Source organism: Anas platyrhynchos, chromosome 2, assembly GCF_047663525.1.
Source record: "Anas platyrhynchos isolate ZD024472 breed Pekin duck chromosome 2, IASCAAS_PekinDuck_T2T, whole genome shotgun sequence".
Taxonomy (NCBI): domain Eukaryota; kingdom Metazoa; phylum Chordata; class Aves; order Anseriformes; family Anatidae; genus Anas; species Anas platyrhynchos.
This window is the reverse complement of record NC_092588.1, coordinates 67,635,126-67,656,788: the sequence shown is the minus strand read 5'-3', so window position 1 is coordinate 67,656,788 and position 21,663 is coordinate 67,635,126. Positions and strand designations below refer to the sequence as shown.

Sequence of the window (21,663 nt, the reverse complement as noted above, 5' to 3'; positions counted from 1 at the left end):
GTGTTCTAAAGAGCCCTAACCTTTGAGGGAGAAAAAAAATCAGGCATCATAGCAAATAAGCAACCTGAGTGAGAAAATTGATTATATAGAAGGGGGATTGTTGCTTTGATTGTGAGGTTGGCTACAGGGAGAGTGATACTAGAATATGGTGTTTTGGTGCCCCTGCTTTAAGAAAGGGTGTTGGGAATTGGAGAGGGTCAGAGGAGGGCCACTGAAATTATTAGTAAACTGAAGAAAATGTCTGCAATAGATTTGAAGAGCTCTGTCTGCTCTGGCTTTTTTGAAAAGAATCCAAAGTAGTATTTGATGGCCTTACCACGGAAAAAAGCAAGCAAGGAACATCACTGAAATCGTCACTCAGTCCTTCTTTTGCATGTTTACTTTTTAATTAGTTTCCTGGAAAAGGGCTGGTTCCTCTCAGTTGGTGTCATTAAAGCGTTTTGATTTTCCGCCACAGTACAAGCAGTAGATAATATAGTGATTGACCTCACTTGCTTGATAATCTAGACTGGGAAGTACCTAATAACCCAAGTAAGATTGGTTAATTTCCTTTTACTTTTTATTCTCATTGCTTACAGTGCTCTTGATTGACAACACAGTTCCCACTGTCAAAACAGCAGCGGGGGAGAAGTCCTTGATCACTGTAGTCAGTCTTGCAGCACTGTTGTGAGAATATCATGTGCTGAATTATTTTGACTATTACTTTATTTACATTAGCTACTCCAGTTTGGAAAGGTGGAGCTACATTAAGCTATCGTTAGGAAATTATATTAAATTTCCTGTTATGATTCCTAATTTTTGCTTTTGTTATATTAGAAACCAATTAATGACATTTTCACTTTTACTATACACATGTTTGTTTTATTTATTACATTAAACTAATATATTAGTCCAAATTACCATTCTTTGTACTGGGTAAAGAGAACTCTGTTGACTGGGTCATGCAAGATTTAAAATTAGCAGATTTCAGCCTCTGCCATGAAGTTTTAAATACGCTGGAAAATAACTCTTCCCACTTTTATCATCTCTCAAGAGATGGTTTTGCATGGACTAGCTATTGAACAGTGAATAAAATGAAGGAAATATCTTCTCTGCACCTGCAGAGGAAACTACAGCTATCAAACTTGGACTTGACACTCAGTCAGAGGCTGTTTTTTCCCACCATTGAAATTCTCCCGGCTCAGTGGTTTAATGTTCAGTAAATCTTTACCAACAAATATGTAATACTTGAATACTGTACGCTATTTAACACAAATCAATTTATGGAGTTTAAGAAGTTTGGCAGTACATTATTAAAAATTCATGTTTACCTTTAAATAATCCAATTTTAAACTAAATATATATATTTAATCTTAAAAAAAATCATCTAGTTAAAAAACAAACAAACAAAAACAGTTTGAGCCAATTTTATTCTTGTATTAAAAAGCAATGCATGAATTTCTATCCAGGCTGCCTGCAGGACAATAGAAATTGAAGCAAACAGCTCTACTTTGCATGACTATTTGCAAGCCCTTGAGGCATTAAAGAATTGAAATAGTAACTTCCCTAAGGCAACAAGTATGTTATACATAGATGTTGATTTGTTTATTCTAGTAGGCATAACAAAAAGGCAAAATATTATCTACTATTTTTGTGAAAATAAACAGGATTACTGTCATAAAGAAAAAACAAAACAAAACAAAAAAACAGCAAATACTTAGGGAATTCCAGAACCAGACTATTTGGACACTGAGATATAAGGGGGACATCAATATTTTTGTTTCACTTTTTAAAGAAAATGTAGCATCCAGACAACTGTATTTGAGCCCTGTTTCATAGCACTGTTATTAGAGAGCTAATTAAAAGCTAACCATGAAAATGTGTAAACCTTTATCTTCCTCATATGTAATTCCATGCATGCCAGTAGCAGAATTTGGTGCATTTTCCTAGAAATACAAGTTACACAGTATGAAGGAAAAAAAATAGCTAAATAAAGCATGGTCTCTGCTTTTTCCTCGAAATGAATTTTGAATGTCAGGTGCATCTGCAGCTCCTTAATGTAAAATTCTGCTCAATCAAGTATAATGGATTTACGTTCAGATATTTTTCTCGGATTTCTAGCAGACTTTCTGCAGTATGAAGCCAAATGGCATTGTAATCTCTGTTATGGGAAACGGCACAGGAAAATTCAGATGAATGTAGAAAGACTATAAATAAAAAAAATGTTTGCCTCTGACCCAAAAATTGTCCAGTAACAAGTGCAATTATGTAGACAAATGGTGCTGATAACAGCCGTCTTCCTCCACAGCATACCTTGCTCAGTGTAAAACGCTGCTGAATAAATAGATATATTTTTTTGATATTGGCAGAAGCGTGCTTGCCCACAGTCTGACAGAGCACTCATTGACAGAGCTGACAGGTAGAGCAAATAAAGATCTTGGCCATGAGAGATGCTGAGCACCTGTGACACCTGTCTTTCCCAATTCAGAGCTTTGCAGGTGAGTGCATGAATAGAAATGAAGGGTCACAGTAGCCTGTCTTTGGGGACAGCAGAGGGGACAGCTGAATGAGAGACTCAGTTTTAGGGAGCCTATGAACAGAGAAGAAAAGCCAGTGGCAGTGGCCCTTGACACAAAAAGGCAAAAATTCAGTTCAAGTGTGCTAACATTGTATTTGGGGGTTATCTTTGGAGACTTTTGGGGGAGTCTTTGGAGACTTGGTGCTGTAGTGGATATTGCACATCCTTGCTGCTGGCACTCAGTGGTGAACCCATGGGTAGCACCATCCACCCTGCAGCTATGGGAGGCTGCACCAGAGCTCTGCCTTTCTCCACAGCAATGTGAATGTGTCCCTAGGCCAGGCTTTCTGCTGCAGCCAGGTAGTATCTGGGTGCTGGGGTCAAGCACTCCCCATACCTGCTGATCAAGCATGTCTAACAGCCTGAGCCATGGTGCAGGACAAGGGACCATTAGCAAGGTCCTTGGGACAACACAAGGAGATGGGAGGACAGGTCCTGCTGGGCTGTCAGGTGCCACATTCACCTCTCATCCCCAGTGTCTCCTTTGATAAAAATCCCACGGGCCCACATCTTTCTAACTTCTGGCATGTAACTAAAACACCTAACTTAAGAGAACGCATCACCTCAGGCTCTTTTTCCAGTTAGCATAAAGAAGGGATAATGGGCGGGCAAGATACTGAATCACCCTGGGCCATTTAAGATCTGAATGGGCCTTTAGAGGGGTCTGTTTCTCTCCTTTGTCAGCTGAAAGTAAATGTTTTCCTGATTCTGTAGATTCACAGAAATTGTGGATGCTCAGAAGCAGCCCCTATAGGTAGTGCAGAAGCCTGGCCAAGGAGAGCCAGGGTCTGTAGGGTCACTCTGCACATCTCAGACCTTTGCCTGCAGAGCTGGCTAGTGCTGCACCACCTACATAATTAAAAATAGAAGAAACCATTGCAGCTGGGATCCCTGGGGTTGTGGTGTATGTCTGTGACACCCTGCCTCCAGCAGCAGCCCTGGGGCCCTGCCCTCAGCGAATGGCTCTGGCAAAGAGCTGCAAATTCCTGACAGCCCAAGGAATTTGGGACAGAGAGCGAGTGTTTTGTGACTTTTTAAGGAGTGCTGCTTCCAAACTATGATTCCCACGTTGGTATGACAAGGCAGACATAGTCTAGCTTAAGAGCAAGTTTGGCTAAATGTAGTCATATGTAGCTCAACCTGGATATTATATTTGTATTGCAGTACTAATAACCAGCTAAAAGTTAACAACAGACACATCCTTTGCCTGTCTTGTCAGGGTGCAAATGGGCAAAGAGCCAGAAGTACAGTTCATTAGCAGGGAACCAAGCCATTTAATTATCCTAAAATATGCTCCTTTGGGTTTTGGTGGTTGTTTTTGGTTTTGTTTTGTTTTGTTTTTGTATGACTATTATTATTTTGCTAATGGTTGTAGTTTTCCTACTTTTTTGTCTATTTATTATTATTATTTTTGCTAACGGTTGTCATTTTCCTACAATTTGCTGAGCATTATATATTGCAATAAAAGTGCAGACCATCTCTCTCCTGGCCTATCAACTTCATCGGGCTTGGGGAATTGAGTGGATAAAGAGGAAGAGTAAATAGGTAAATATACTGAGTATAATGCTGAATTATTTTATGCTGCTGTAAGGAATTTTGAGAGAGAGAGAGAGAATACTTCAATGTTATTTGTTTTATCATAGAAACTTCCCTTTTATTCTCTCCTCTACTCCCATAAAGGTCTTATTCAGTGTATTCAGTCCTATGCAAAAGGTCACTCTTGTCCTACGAGAAAGTTCTCCCTCTCCTTCCTGGCACCTCTGGATGCTGTGAATAGAGCTGTCTTTCCCTGAGGCTATGCTCCATGGCAGGAAGGTGCAGAGGGAGCAGCTGAGTATCAGCCTCCCCTCCTGGAGGTCAAATGCATCACCCCTGGGCGCCGCAGAGATCGTGCAAGGAGAGGGAAGAGCAGTCACACCAGACCTCCTGGCTCTGCTCAGCATCCTCATCAGCCATTCCACTGCACTGCATGACTTCAGTCTCTTTGACAGATACTCTGGACAGGTCATTTTTAGTTTTATATTTATTTTCTCAGCCTTTTTTTTTGTTTGTTTGTTTTGTTTTGTTTTTAATGTTTGTGTTTGTATATGTGTTTTTCACCTTGTGGACTCTAGACTTTGACAAGGGGTAGATAAAGTGACAACTCCTGGAATATCCAGTAGTCAAATGGCTGCTCACTCCAACTGCATTTTGACACCCACCATCACAGTAAATAACATGTTTAATCTTAGATTTGTCTTATGGCATTCAGTGGGAGTTCTTATGGAGTGACATTCAACTCTGCATGAGCGATGCTCTTCATGTGCTTCTTTCTGCAAGGCTGGGCAGGAAGGCTGCTGCCATTCCAGCTTGTGTTGTGAAGATACAGGAGGCAAAATAGCTAGTATGAAAATCAGAGAAAGGACTCTGTCGTAAGGCTACTCAGCCCTGTGATTTCACTGGTTTGGGACTGGAGACCTTCCACTTCCTCTAGATGGATGGGATCTGAGCAGAACAAAGATTAGCAAACCGAAAAGTAGAGGAGGGTTTGAACCATAGGAGGAAATGACAGCCTGAGACCCCATGGCAGACCAGTTCGTTAAGACTGCCTGTAGTGTGAGAACTGGCTGTGAGGGCATAAAGGGTTGTTTTGCTGACCTGTTGTGTATTTTTATGCATCCTAAATTAAACTGTGCCTACGTGCTTTTGCAAACATCCCTCTCTCATTGCTTCCTTCTAGGAACTCAGATGAGCTCCAAGATCTTGCTATTCATAGGAAACAGTAAAGATATTTGAGGAAAAGGAACAAAAAATCCCCATTTACTTACAGGCAACAGCTCAGAGGGGATAAGCAGCTCAAAAGAAATCTCTAGAGTCTAGCTGCCAATGCTTAGCGTGCCTTTGCTCAGTGTGTGCTAAGTGAGATCTGGGGCAAAGCTGGAAACAAGAGAGAGAGCAGAGGGTGCACACACAGTATCAGTGCAACCCCTGCCAAAACTCAAGTCCGTGTTCTGAGTAAGCAAGCAGTGGAGTTCCTGAGGAAAAAAAATGAGTAAAAATACCTAAATATCAATTTTGGAAACAGGTACATCAGTTTAATTGTAGCTTTTCAAAACATCCAGCATCAAATAGACAAGCAGCCTTAGAGGTTTCAGACTGAGGATTTGGAAGTATGATGAGGTTGCAAATAATCTGTAAACATTGTCTCAACTGTAATGTTTCTTAGCTTTAGTTATTGGTGATATTTTTTGTGGACTGCTATAGAACAGAACAGAGCAGAGACACCTAGAAGATGACTCTTGAGAGATGGTGACAGTGTACATAGCAAAATGACCAGAAAGAGATTTGATCAGTCCCCAGCAAATTAAGAATTCATTATGCTTGTAATAATGATGGTATGTTTTATAACATTACACTTAAGCAATTGTAATTTCAGTTTTATGGAGCAAAAAGTGCAGTCTCTAAGATTTAACTTTTAAGTAGTGGATTTAATTGACACAGCTTGAAAAATATTAATGGCTATTCATTAGTAGGTATTGTCTCTTCCCTTATCCTACATGATTGTTTGAATTTAAAGTAGCTCTTTGCTTTGTGCCTAGAATTATTGACAAAAATATGTCTTTCTTCATCAAATGATTAGCTAAATCATCCTTTTATTTACAAGCAGTGCTGTGTCCCTGTGCCCTAAATCTTGCTAGTTGGAGGAGTGGGAGGGAAAGCAATTTAATTAAGTTAACTTTATTGACCCGCTGGAGCTGTTGTTTAATAGCATGGCTCCCTGGAGTGCAGTGCAGGTAAATTGAATGAATGCCACAGAATATCACTTCCCCGCATTGCATATTTCAAACCTTTGCCAGGCAGTTTGGGATGAGCAGCCAATCAGGAAAAAGGTTTTTCCACCCTTGCTAGCTTGGATGGCATTTCCCATTATGCTCAGAACAATGTGCAGAGTGTTACCGATTCGTTCCTGTGAGTATATCGAGAGGAAGAATTCCGTGATTGTGTGTTGCGTTCAGCTGCTGTGCTCAGAAGACAACTTTGTGGATTGGCTCTCCAGCCATGTATCAAAAATTACCTGTTTGTGAAGGAGGAGAACTAGCACGTGAGTCTGAATGAAAGTGCTGTGAGTAAACTATTTAATATTAAAGCCTTAATACACTCATTCTGCATGAGAAATCAGAGTCCAGGAGGACAATAAGAGAGATCTTCTAGAACTCTGTTTTTCATTAGATACTTGGGAACTAAAGGAAAAATTATAAAACTTCTTTGTTAAACTATTATTTTAATAAAATAATGGCTAAAAAGACTTCCACAGTGCTTTCTCATAGATACTAGTGCCTGCTGATGTTTCAGGTGTTGTTTCTGTTGTTAAAGTCTTTGTCCAAATGTCATGTTGGCTGGAATACATCCCTTTTTCTGCACTATTCTTAAATACTGCCCACTGAGTGATAAAAGACAGTATTTCAGTCTGTTGCGCCTGTACATCCGTTCACTTCTTTTTAAAATAAAGCTAGATCGGTGTTGTACAATCTAGCAGCAACTTTCTGTAGCTTTTAACCCTCACAGAATTTCATGTTTATCTGATTAGAAGTGAGATCAGAGAACTGGTCTGGCAGTTTTGTTTGAAGAATTAAATGCAGCTACACAGCTAATTTATGTTTTGCTCTGGAAAATAATAAGAGGATTTTTCTCATACTCACATCTGTTGGAAAACGTGTACAATTCCATGTTTTGAATTAGTTTATATGTAGATTTTTTCTTTTCATATGTGAAAAGATTTGTCTTGGCTTCAAACAGATGTTTTTAATTTCATATGAGCATGAAATAAGGGAAGTTGATGTTTAGGGGAGGGGCATCATCTGTTATCAAGCTTACCAAAGCAGCTGGGAGAAGCAAACAAGTTTCAAGCCTGTAGGACCTTCTTATACCTGACCTGGGTGTCTTTAAACAATCACACTTAAAACCTTACAGCTGCCATCACTGCCTGTATGGTACATATTATGCTTACACATTATCAGAGCCTCACTGTTAACAATACTGTGTCTCCTTTGCTGGGGGTTGGCCCTTGGGGCAATCTTCCTCAGTTCCTCTCCTGACCCTTATGTCCTCATATGCCCCACACAACTTCAGAAGTGCCGCCGTATATTTTCATTCTATAAATCCACGCTGTGGATTTAACTTTTCCTATTCTGACCCTCTGCCCTGAGCTCTGGTGTGGCACCGAGCAGGGGGAGAAACACCTGCAGCTCTCAGTATGAAGACCAGAAGCTTTAATTCGATGTTAGGTTGACTTGTCTTTTGTCTGGCACTGACGTTTGTGTGTTTACACAACAGGATGATGTCTTGCATGAGTAATCCCGAGAAGTTTACTAGCTGATATTCTGCTGTACTTTATCTTCATTAGATGTGTCTTTTGGCAGCTGTTGCTCGTAAGTCCATTTTCCATATCTGTAAGATAAGTGCAGGTTTTGTGCTAATGGTTGAGGGGAGGGTCATAGGTAGGCCTTAAAAAGTAGACTTCTATGACTTTTCTGATATTTTTTTTGCTTCCCATAGAGTTTTTGTTGTGAGGCTTTAAAATATTCTGCTAGCTTTATGGTGTACCTAATAGAAGGAGAGGAAAATGCATATTCATGATGCCATCCCCCTGTTCCTTCCAAGTGCAACAGGCAAATCACATTGAATCATAAGGGACTGTTAACCAGCATAAGGATTCCTATTATATCTTTAGGTGAAGTTCTTTAAAGATGTTGAAATACAAATACATTATACATACATGAATATTAGTTCTACTTGATTACAGTTTTAAATGAATATTAAATCAAGGCTTATAATATTAATACTTAATTATGTTTAATATTGAACATGTCTAAATATGTGTATATGAGTATTGATGTAAATTAATCAATTCTAGTTGGTAGTTCTGAGTGGGATGCAGAACTTATGCCTAGCACCAATTTAGACTTCAATGGTATTGTTCTTCATGTCAAAGTTGACTGAAGAACTTTACCCAGCTTTTTCCTCTCAAGTTTCTTTATAAAGCAGAGCAATGAGCTTTGTCTGGTTTGCAGCATAGGTCCCAAATCATTGTACCAGTACAGCTGAGCATCCTAGGCTTGCAAACTGTTTCAGTTAGCTGGGCAGGTAGAAAAAAGTGTCCATCAAACTACCATTGGATTTTAAGATGTGCTATTTGCTTGATGCTTTAGCTTATGAACTGTACATAGAGGCACTTTAGGTTGTGTACGGGTACTGTTATTTTCTCTGAAAAAAATCTCTGCTGAAAACTTTGCCAGTACATTTAGGGATGGATTTAGCTTTTGATATTAAAAAGGTTTCTTAATGCCAAAAGCTAGAAAAAAGTCTAAGTTGATGAACTTACACTACAGAAAAATGTAGTTTGTTTATTTGAGGATTAGGTATAAGAAGTTTTTGGTTTTGATGCGTGAGATTGCTTTTTTATTATCTTTTTTTTTTTTTTCCAAAGTGTAGCTTGTATCAGATAGATAGAAGTTATATGTTGTAACTTTTTTCAGCTATTTACAGAAACTTGCCCTGTCATATCTATTTTATTTTAGGGTTGGTCTTTCCCACACCTAATGCACATTGAGGCAGCTGCAGTGGGATGGCATCTTCTAGGATCCCTCTGCTCTGCTTAAAGACATTCCTGCTTTCTACTGCCATTACCTCCTACCAGCTGGAAGCTCTGCCCCTGTGGTTTTCCTAGGGAGTCACTAGTCTGATTGCTTCTTAACTTTGAAACTTAGCCAGGCTAGTTCAGACCCACAGTTCAAATCACTTAAAATAAACTGGCTGATTTTGCCTCAACCATTTTAGCTTGTTCACAGGACCCCTCCACTGGTGAAGCTAAGGGAAGGGCAAGGAAAACAGGGAGAAGTAATGTTATTGAACCAATGTGCAAGAGCACCTGTTGTATGTAAAGTGAATGCTGACAATTCTGAGTCTTGAATACTTTTTGTGCAAAAGTAAACATCAGAAGTGGCTGTAGCATGGTTGTGTCAGGAAGACTTGCGTACAGGTGTTATGCTAAGCGTGCAACAATATATAAGCTCGTGTGCAATACTTTTCTTGCTTGCTAACTGATACCTATACTGCATTTAGCTATTCCTTCTAAAATCTAAAACTGGCCAATAGCAGGGTAAAAGGTTTATTTATTTATTTCACATTAATTGATTGTTACTTTATTCAAGTAAGTAGATACCAAACCTTTGCTACACAGGAGACAAAAGTTTGCTTTGGAGTATAGAAGTCTCTAACTCGACCTGTTTTGAACATAAGAGTTGATTAAGAGATACTCTCAACAGCTCGAAAAGCTTAAGCTGGCAGCAGATAAATAATGCACCATAATCTCAGCTATAGAAAGGCCCAGGGAATTTAGAGAGTGCAGTTTGGTAATTTACTAGGAAATCCCTGATGACTGCTTCAGAAGAAAAGTTAAGTATATGGAGGAGATAACAGAGCCTGGATACCTGAGGAGGAACACAGATGCTGAACAGTGTTGATTTATCCCTTTTTGCCCTCTGGGCTGCCACACCAATGTCACCAAAATAAATAAATAAAATAAAAATAATAATTCAAAATAAAATAAAATCCATTGTCTTCTGTAAAGTGTACCAACCACAAAATTACTACTTAAATTCTCTACTAGTAGAAGACAATACCCTATATTAGTAGGATTAACAAAAGAAGTGTAGAGGCAGAAATGCAGTTTCTCAGCTTGGAAGTTACTTACGAGAATTAATAAATCTTACTGGCTTCTTAAATAGAATAGTATCAGTGATTATCTCAGTGGATAAAATCACTGAGAGGAACAATGTATGGAACCTTGTGCTCTTTCATATATGCAGAGAGTAGCACTTCTAAACCTTAACCACAGAAGAGAAGAAAATATTCAGAAAGAAAACTGGCTAATATAAACAATAGGAGCTCAGAAGGGAACTTTATCATACATTGGTAGTAGAAGTACCAGTGGATTTATGAAACTATTTCAGAAGCATATCAGTCAAGTCAGAAGTGATATTGTAAAGACATTTGCTGAAGCATGAAAGGCCAGTAATAACCAACATCACAATTTCTGCCAGAGAATAGGAATTGAATAGTCATTTCAGTATTTTATTTTATGATCTTTATTTCTGTCTTTTATCTGTCTTCTGCATCCAACATATTAGAGATGAGGAGAGCTGCAATTTAGGCCAGTTAGGAGACACTCTAAGCAGTTATTCTGTGTCTAGATTTTATATTTGCTATCCTGCACGATCACCATACCTTTAGGAAAATCACTTCATTCTTTATGTTATTGTTATTCTTCTTTTGGGAAAGTGGGTAAATAGCATTGTGAAATGCCAGGGCATACCTTTGAAAAACCCACCCTGCATTAGAGTCTTAAGGGTGTATCTCTGTGTAATGCTCTGTATAATGGTCCTGCTTGTGTGCTGGTGTTCAGGTCAGCATTGCAGCAACCCAGCTCAGGACTCACAGTGCCCATGATTGTGCTCCATAAATTGTAACTCCTGAACCTACAGGAAGCTGTGTTACCCTTTGGTGTGCTTCCTGGCCTGTTCTTGGGTAATGTGAGTGTCTGGCCCAAATCTCTCTTGTTCTGTGAACCCATGAGTACAGTAAAATACGTCACCTCTAGTCCTCCATGCTCTTTGCATGCTCACAAAATATGCATGGACATCAGGTGAGAAAGAATTGCCTGGAGAGTTTGGTCAGTCACATAAATACTGAACATGAGTCACCCAAACACACATGGATGGATGTACTCAGAGATACAGTGCAATGGTTAAGATGCTGTTAGGGTGTAGTGTAAGGCAGTTCACCAGCATCCTCACTTAGCTTTCAAAACCTGTATTTTCTGTCTCACTCTTCTGCCCCCACCAGATTCAGGAGCTCAGGAGACCTGTTGGCTGGACTGAGCCCTTATTATGGGTGAACTACTTTAAAAATCTGTGTCAGGCAATAGGAGTCCATATTTCTACATATTCTTGGCAAGTAGTTTTCTTTCTTTCTTTCATACATCAATCCCTTGCCTTGTCTCCCTTCAGAGGCAAGACACAGTGCTTTATTGAGCTTTGCATTCTTGACAGTGGGTATTGCCTGCTGTAGGCAGCATAGGTTTAGCATACCTTTTTTTAAAGTCAGACACAGGGTGATCATTACCCATTGGTGTACACTGGCTGTATAAGTCTGTTCTGCCTTCCTGATTTCAGATGTTATCAGCCTGAATTGACTCCAAAACTTAGAGCAAATTGCTGTTCTTCTCATTCTCATAATTACTGTACAAATCATACAAATATGCCTTGAGGATTTACTTTTTAACTCCAAATGATCACTGTCAGGTGAAATAAGGATTCTAAATTATCCACCCATTCTTTTGAGAGAAAGAAAAGTTACAGTTCAGTGTCAAGTCTTAAGAGAGTAAAGATATCTCAAGTTCAATTCAAAAAAATGTGTGATCAGGTAAGTTACTCATGAAGTTAATCACAATGAAATTATGTGTATGCATCATATATGCATATAGAGTGTGTATGTGTGCATCTATATTGCATGTACAAATATATATACAAATACACACATATACATGTAGTCAGGAGTGTAAATACTCTATTATTTAATTGCACTTTTCCTGATTATCTGAGTACTCTTTGTGTTTCATCAGGAACTTCAGCCTAGTGTAAAGCAGTAGGATCCAGCTTGATCTCAGGTTTAGACAAGCTTTGAATACCTTCACAGTCAGTTCTGTGATGGTTCAAAGCATCAGTACATATTTTAAAAGACAAATATTTCCTGTTAAGAAATAAATATATAAGTGTTTATTGGACTGGTGTTTTAAGCCAGAACAGAGATGTTTTTGAACTGAAGCATGTGGACTACATGGCGAGAAGAAAAATAAATAAATAAAGGGGAAAAAAAAAAAAAAAAAAGAAAATATATCTGGGAGACAGAAAAATGATGTATCAGGTTGTGCCATGGTGACAGTGATTAACTCTAGAAAACCCTGTCTTTTGGTAACTCCAAGACATGGCAAAATGTGGCTTGCATTAGCCTTATGTCTAAAGCAGAATTTAATTACAGTCTGTGTTGGGAAAGTTCTACATATTGTAATTGTATATTTTTGTACAATTTAAATTGTACAAAATAAATGTGAACGATACATTCATTGTTTTTTCAGTTAAAGAAAATAATTGTCAAATTCTAGTAGCAGTGACATCAGTGTAAGCATCTATATGTTGCAGGTTCCTTGCTTTCCTATGTATTTCAGAGCTGTACTCTGCTTTCCAAATAAGCATAAGATTTATGGAACAGCACATCACTGTTCCTCTAGCCCGTGCACTTTAATTCCTGAAACTACACTGATTGCTAGGAGAAACAAAAATATAAAATAAAACAAATGGAAGAAAAAAAAAAACTGCTCCCAAGTTTCCACAGAGGCAACAAAGCCTCCCTGTTGCACAAATGACTTTGGGTGCTGTGAAATCTGTCAGCATGAAGGCAGCAAAGGCAGTTTTATCCAGGTGCACCAGGATCATATTTTATTTACATGAGCAGTTCCACTGAATCCAGTGGAAAGTATCATTGGTTTTCAGTGGAGTTGTACAGAGGCAGCATTGCACTAGGAAATGTATATTTTTTGTTAATTACCACGTATTTAAATGTATTTCGTCACATTGCTGTCATTTTTTGATGTTGCTCTAATTTTACATAGCGAAGATAAAGTGCTTAGATTCATTAAAACTAGAGTCTTGGAAGACAGATTTGTTACAAAAGGGTGGTGTGAAAGTCCTTCTCCATGCCTTTTCCAAGGATGGGATTTCAAAGACCTTTCACTGTTTTCAGGAGTATCCATCAGGGAAGATGAATGATCAACAGAAGCCACAATTAAGGTAATTTCAACAGGTTATGTCCCTGTAGCCATGGCGTTGTCCTGCCTGCAAAACTGGTTTGGCCATACTGAAAATTGAAGATGAATTTGGTGGAAGTCCTGTCAATTCTTCATGCATTCAACACTGTGGCACGCTTAGCCACTGCATTATCCTTATAACCTATCCGGTTGTCTGGCCTTGGGGAGAGGGTCCTGTTCAGATGGCCCAATTTCCATGTAAGCTTCTGTGTCAGATGCTTCCTAAAGTTTTAGAGCCAGCTGAGCAGTAAGCACTAGGCACAGAACTTACTGTCCTTGTTCAGGCCCTGTGACAGTGGCTAGTATTTAATAAATAAAGGGTAGTTTGTAAAAGTAGCTTGTTATTTTGTGTGTAGTAATAGGTTTTCTGTACTGCAGAAGGCATGTAATTTTGAGTAACTCCTCTCTCCTAATGTGTATGTTTTCCATTACAAGCAGCTATTTGGTCTTCTAGCAGTAATTGTTGATATTTTTTTAAGAATATGGATTCTAGTCAATATCTGGGAGTTATACCTATTGATTGGGGAAAAAAAATAGCCCTTTGAAATAAAATAGCCATTACTACTCAATATGTTTCCATGTTGAGTGGATACAATTTCCATAATACTAGTTAAATAAGAGGTTGCCTATAGACTGGCCTTTTTAAAGGGTTTTACATCTAAGGAAGAAAAATCAAAGAGAAAAATCTAATGTTCTGTCTCTAGATTTTCTACTTGTTATTTTAGGTCCCATTCTATGGCTCTATTGTGGCAGAAAGGAAATGCTTTCATGCCTGTGATATCATTGTATTCAGAAGCCCCAGGCCTTGTGCAGTGGTAGTAGCTCTGATCAGTAGCTTTAATAATTTAAAAGGCAAACCAAGCACTGGGAGGGGATGGGGGAGGAACACTTTTTGTGAATCTTGGCCCAGCATAACTTGTTTTACACATCCAGAGTTTGGAGAATGAGCAAGCCTTAACTACTTACAGAGGAGGCACTATCATGCATGCCACTCATAGATTAGTTTTCAATTAGAATAGCTCTGTAGCTTGGGAGACATGATGTTCCTTCACTTCCAGGTCACTTGGTGAATGGGCATTGCTGTAGACTGGGTTGTGAAACCTCTGGCACAAAGTTTCCTTACATGACGTCCTGGAAATGAGGCAGCTGTTAGTTTCCTCTCATGCATATATGGTCCATGAAACAGAATAGCATAAACAGAAAGAGGCGGGTTGGGAATAAAAGGAGAAGCTGGGGATGAATGACAGTGTTAATGTAGAACTAGGATAGGAGGCATTATTGAAGAGTGAAGAGGAGCAGGAAAAACAAAAAAAAAAAAAAGCAAGTACAGGAGCAGCAAAGAGGAGAAAAAGAGATCAACATATTAGTAAAATGGAAACTGGGAAGAAGAAAAAAAAAAGAAAGAAAAAAGAAAAAAACAGAGAGAGAAGAGAGATGTGATAGATTTTGTTATTTAATTAATAGTTTAATGTATTGGATACTCAGAAGAATCTTTTGTCTAAATAAAGCAGCCAAGCCATCATCTTAACCTCACTTCTCTAGGCTAAAAGCTAAACATGCCATCTCATAATGTGATTATGACAGATGATGTAAATGATGCAGATTTGAACCCTGTACCTGCAGCATACAGGGACAGCTCTTAGGGAAGCTGTGAATTGATAGAAAAATTATTGAACCAACACAACTTGCCCATGTGTGGCATTCTATTGCTGCATTGCCTTAGCCCAAAATTCCCAAAGTAATTCCTGTAATGCCATCTTTATTCCACAATGACACTCTTCAGTTAAGGTAGAATTGTTTATAAAATACTCTTAGGAAACTTGAAGGAAAAATGTCATAGAAACTAAAATTTTGATCATACATTTCATTACAAGTTTCCCTTCTCTAAGCCATGCATCCTTTGCTCATCCTGCAAGAAATACTGTCTAAAGTAATAGTACAGGCACAGATTAATTCAAATAATTTTATTCATCAACTGTGTGTGGAAACATAAGATACCAGGAGAGGCATCAGTTGACTAAGAGGTTGCTTAAAGTGATACTGCCAAATTCTCAAGTGCCACTTTAATGTGTTAGTGGATTAGTGTTTAGTCATTACATTAAAATGTATCGCAGACTCCAAAGTGGTACGCTTGACAAGACAAATCTTTTGAAAAAATGAAAATGTGAAGGCCTAAGTGCTGTACGGGTGGTTGCAAAATTCTGAGTATGAAGTCAGATCTGGTTCTCTCTTTTCCATGGCAGTTGAAGTTGCTATTTAGCAAACACAAGGTCTAGAAAACAAAAGTAACAGGTTAATGGCTTGTGGGATTTTGATGTCCGTTGACCTTCCTCTGTGTCCAAGACGAAGTCCACAACATGTGTCCAGAAAAACTATTATCCATGTAATACTTGCTGGAAAATAGTAGTGATAGGAGAAGTTAAAACGAGAGCAAAGTCTTCCATTTTTGCAATATTAAAATATAGATGATGAATTACAGTCAAAGTAGATAAACCATTTACTTTCATACTGCAGATGTAGGATGAGATTCTGCAAACGTTCCCCATTCAAATATCCTGTTGGGTTTCCACATACTAGCTGACAGGCAGTAATCAGGACAAAGTACCGCCGAAATTAATTCCTGTAATACTGTGAGTTTTTTAATGAAAATCATGATGACAAATTATCTTTGTTGTTCTCTTCACCATTTTATCCCTTGTATCCTAAGTTAATTACATGGCATTTTAATGGAGGCTTTTTGAGCACACTATATGTGTCAAAGAAAAAGCAAAATGCTGTCAGTTTCTGGAACTTGTCCAGGCTTCCACAAACATATGTGAATTTAATTCTGATAGCTTTTTAATTTGGGAGTTCATCATTTATATTTTTACCTGTCAAACTCATTCAGCTTCTCTTAGCATAGCAGGTAGCAGGTAGGAGTAATAAAAACAATATTCTCCTTCATACTTGTCTTTTGTGAATAAAAGGAAAGAGGCAGTAATTGGACATCTCACAGACTCATGATTTGGGGCTTAAAAACATGATTAAATGTTTAAATTTGGCAGTGCTGTGACTTGCAAAGGAGGTGAGACTAGGCCTGCTGAAATGTGACACAGATGTTGACAGGTAGCAAGCAAAACTTTTGAGATGCTGAGTTGGGAGGGTTCTTTTTTTTTTTTTTTGTAATCTGTCTTGACTTATTTTTCAGCCATGTTTTCAGACCTACCCATGAATCTTTATTTACAAATTAAAATTTAAAATTGTAAATAATATGCATTGTTTACAGTCAATAATCATTGATCATTGCTACTTCATTAATTTTTATTTCAGCTTAGTCAGATGCCTCTGAATTGACTTTGACTGAGACAGAAATATGTATTTATTTATTGTTTTATAAACATAAAATTTCAGATCTTCTGCCTGAAATAAACAAATACTTCAAGCAAAAATGGGTAGTTTTCAGAGTGATAAGAGCAAATGAAAATAGAGGGTACAGTAGCTCATTGTGGAAACTGTTTGGCAGAAACCTGAGGGAATTGCGGAGCTGTGAAATGAGGCAGCAGACCTGGTGAGAAAGCACACACACACACAAACACACACCAAAAAAAAAGATATTCAATGTCTTTGCTTTGTCTTTACTGGCAGGTTCTCTCCTATGATATGGGAAGGTTGAGTTAGTGAACTAATAAGCAAACTGGACATACAGAAGTCCATGGGAAAAGAGGATAGATCCAAGGATGTGGGGGGAACTGGCTGAGATCACTGCAAGGGCTACTTTTTATCTTCTTCAGAAGGTCCCTAGGGATCAGGAGATCCCTGGGGGCTGGGAAGAGACAGATGTCACACTCATCACGAGGATGGGCAGGCAGGCAGATCTGGGCAGCCAGCTGCTGATAAACCTCCCTTCAGTCCCCTGGAATATTTTGGAGTAAACTCTTTGGGAAAGCTTCTTCAGGCACATGGAAGATAAGGAGGCAATTGGAAAGAGCCAGCATGGATTCACAAACAGCAAGCTATGGCTGACCAACCTGAGAGCTTGCTCTCGGAAGATGGCTGGAATGGTGTGTGAGGAAAGAACAGTGATTGTTCACCTTGACTTTCACAGGTGGGTTACGAAGCAATTCAGGGATGGTACCTAACTGAGGAAGCAGTCAACATGCTGGAGGGTGAGGCTGCCATTCAGAGGAGTCTAAACAAGCTACACAGAGAGTTTACAGAAACTTCTGTAAGTTCAGCACAGGCAAGTGTAAATTCCTGATCCTGAGACAGAACGTGCAGCTGGACAGGCTGAGCACCAACTGGCTTCAAAGAAGCTTTGCAGAAAACGTCCTAGGGGTTCCAGCGGACAGCAGCTCCAAGTCAGTACTGCATCCTGAAGGTCAACCACATCCACAGCTGTCCTAGCAAGTGTAGCTAGCAGGTTGGGGGAAGTGATTCTTGCCCTCTGGTAGCTGCTTGTGAAACTCTTCTTGGGAGACTGTACCCTGTTGGGGATGTATGTGGTGTACATTGACATAATGGAATGAGTTTCTTGGAGCACCAGGCGGCTGGAGGACAGGAGATACAAGGAGAAGCTGACAGGACTGTGTTTGTTCAGCCTGAAGATGAAAAGAATAAGAAGGGAATCTAATGGCTGTTTTAAACTACATACTGGTGATGTACAGAGAAGACAAAGCACACTCTTCTGGGCAGTGCGCAGTAATAGGAAAAGACAAAACAGATACAAGTTACAAGGTGGGAAATTTTGTCTAGGTACCAGAAGAAACTTTCCTGCCTTTAGGGGAATCAAATGCTGGTACAGGTCCCTGGAGAGCTTGTGGAATCTCCATTCCTGGAGACATGGCAAAGTCACCTGGGCAAGTCCCTGAGCAACCTTTGATGAACTTGGATGTAATTTCAAAGTCAGTCTTGCTTTGAGTGGGCTCCAATGAGCTCTAAAAACCCCTTCTAAACTAGAAACTCTAAAATAATTTGCTTTTACTTACTTAAATTGCTGCTTTAAGTATTTAAATAATATTCCTGTGGCACTTTATTTTGAAGGAAAAGAGCAGTGAAAATGCAGATCATTATTATTACCAAAAAGTAAGTCATTGCTGCTAGAAAATACTGTAGGAGTCATGTATATCAGGCTGCCAGAAAGGATTGTGTTTTCTTGTTAAATACGACAAAAGCATCAGTGAAGCATGTTTAATCCACACACAAGAAGAATTCTGCAGACTTTGTAAACAAATAAAAGGTAAAAAAAAAGGTCAATTTTGTTGAGTTGCAGGGCTGGAAAAACTTAAACTAACTTTAATGTATTTCTATTTATTTATTTATGTTGGGTGTATATCTTCTGCTTAAAACGTGAACCACTTTCTTCACTACTTTTCGTAATCTTCACAAATATTATTTGGCTTAAGGTAAAAATCTGATAGGCCAGGGGAGTCGGGGAAATGATGCGAAGAAGGTGTTGTAGAATTTGGTCCGTGTTTTTCATTCCAGTGATTTCTCTTTCAAAATCTTTTACTAGCTGTGTATCCGGACCTGCCTAAAAGGAAAGGACTTCACTGTTTGGTGGATCTATGAGCAGAAGGGATATTTTTCACAAAAGGGAGAGATTTTATTTTCCCTCTTATGGCCCCAAAACTCATCTGGGGAAAACCTACATTACTGAGTAAAATAACCTCATAGCTTTGGTGACAGCCAGAGTGGTGGTCAGAGCTTTTGCTTAGAGCACAACTCTCCCAAGGGTAGGAACAGCAAAACAGCTCTGCTGGGCCTAATTGTTTTGATATATTGTTCAGAAAGTAGAAACCAGACAGTAGTAGACAATGCGTAAGATAGCAGCTTTAGGGGGATACATTTTCTAGGACCTTTTCCCAGCCTTCCATGGTCTAAAGTTTAGGGATGTAGCTAGGATTTATACCTTTATTTCTGATAGATATTTTTGGTTTGTTTACTTTAGCTTTTTTTTTTTTTTTTTTTTTCTCTGCTAGAATTTGTTTCATTTCATTTAGAAGTTATTCAGGTGTTTAACAACCACAATGTCCTCTAACAGGTTATTCCATAATTAGTTACTCATTCTGTAAAAAGTATATTACCTATTCTAGGCTTTAAGCTGACACTCCAACATTTCATTTGCTGCCCTTTCCTTCTTGTATTGCTAATAGGGGTGAATAGCATTTCCTGTTTAACCTTCTCAGTGCAGCTTATGATGTTATGGGTTTTGTCATGTTTTTCTGAACTATCTCTTTTCCAACTGATTTATCCCAGCCTACTCAGTATTTCTTACAGAGATACTGTCCCTTACCTTCAATTATCCTTGTCTATGCTTCCTACTTCAGGTAAGTCCCTTGGGGCTTAGAAGAGAAGGCCAAGTCTTTCAGTGGCAATACTTTGGCAGATTGCTCTCTTGCATATCATTTTCCTAATAATTCATAACACTCCATTTGCTACAGGCTGATGTTTTCATAGACCTGTACATGATTTCTCCAGCTGTGTTTCAGAATGTTTACAGCTAATTCAAAGCTCACCACTGTGTATGCATAGCTAGGATTCTGGTTTTATTCTGAATCTTGCATTTATCAGCACATTTCATCCATGTTTATATCACGGATCGCACAGAACTGAGACCTTTCTTCAGTTTTCCAATCCCCCTTTGGTTTTGCTTCCCTAAACAATCTACTGTGATTTACTGTCACTTCTCTATTCAGCTTTGTCCAAAGTACTTATGATTATGTGGAACAGCACATTTCCCTGCTCTGATCCACTACTACTCTATCTGCAGTGTGAGGAGTGACCAGTTTTAGGGGGATTGTTCCCTGTATAGAAATACTTGGGCATGGGAACCTCCAAAAGCTCTTCTGTAATGAACACCTGTGGAAAGAATTCTTCTCACTTTACTGGGGTGCAGTCATATTTCAGCTTTCCTTTCCTACCCCAATTACTTCTCATCCCTAGAGACTTTCTGGCAGACTTCCTGCTTATGATGTGCTTAAAAAACATTTTATTATTAGTTTTATGCCTTTAGCAAATTGCTCTTCAAAATCTTCTTTGGCTGGGCTTATTAAATTTAACTTGCCAGAGTTGATATTCTTTTCTATTTTTCTGATTGGGAAATGACTTCCACTTTCAGAAGAACCTCTCATAATCTGCTTTACTGTGCTGTATATTGAAATGGTCTAGAAAAAGTGGAGAACTCTGGGAAGTTTTTCTTTCCATGTTTCCTGCCTTCCCCCAAAGAAAGATCTGACATTAGGTATGCAGCTAAAGTTATAAAGTAATTATTGCTCTTTTTCTGAATTGCTTTCCCTGTGTCCCCTCAAAAATGGCACTAAAACATGAAGGAAATGCTCATAGAATTCAAAACATGAGGAAAAAAAAGGGAAGGAGGGAACAATCTGCAAACCATGGAAAAAGAAAGGAAGTGTTGGAGTGAGCAAGCATGGGTAAGAGATAAAATAGAAGGAGGAAAGAACAGACTGGAAAAGTTAAACAGTCAAATGGAATAGTGATCACACCATAATAATCACCTCTGAAACATCAAAGGTTTTGGTGCAGCTTGCACTACCTAAGAATGGGGTGAGTCCTAGGAATAAAAGACTATTTTCTCAAACTTATACTCAAATATAGTTAGTGGTTGAGGTATGGATATATGCATATATATCCATATATATTGTATGCATATATATGCATATGATATGTCATATATATGCATATATATACGCATATTATATATATTGATATATATGTATGTATCCAAACCTCATATCTGGACCGTGATCAGCCCCCAAACCAGGTGTTCTGTAGCTTGCAGCCATTTTGACTTTGTTTCTGAGTTGAGTCCAAGAAGTAAGATTTAACTTGTAAAGCCTCCTGAGGTTTCAGCTGTAGCAACTTTAAGGCCTCTGCAAGGATAGCAGCTTTTTCACACTGATCACTGGAGAAATGCTTATTTCGGGCAGGTACCATCCCTGCCATGAAGTGCTCATTATCTCTTTTGAGTCACAAAGGCAAAAAAAAACACAAGTGAAAGTAGAACAAGAGAGGAGTGAAAGCACAGGGTAGACCTGCAGTTGGTCCATCAGATCATTTGAAAGATTTGGCTTAACATCATTTATAATAATGATGTTTAACTCACTTTTTTTTTTTTTTTTTTTTTTTCACTAACGGCTATGTGCATCTGAGCAAACTTCTATAGGACAGAAGATTCTGAGTTTGATTTATCAGAAAATGTCCCTCT

General features: G+C 38.7%; 1 protein-coding gene across 9 annotated transcripts in view; it reads left to right on the top strand.

Annotated features, from left to right (window-relative positions):
• LOC101789676 (poly(rC)-binding protein 3) overlaps nt 1-21,663 on the top strand; it is a 513,140-nt gene that overhangs the window by 336,219 nt on the left and 155,258 nt on the right. Inside the window, exon 1 of one of the 9 annotated variants that reach the window (XM_038173819.2) lies at nt 6,482-6,638. The exons of 7 other annotated variants lie outside the window; for them this stretch is intronic. The gene's annotated coding sequence lies outside the window, so the exon portion shown is untranslated. Of the gene's footprint in view, nt 1-6,481; nt 6,660-21,663 lie in introns of those variants that run through there. One more of the 9 variants, XM_038173815.2, reaches the window with a different exon arrangement.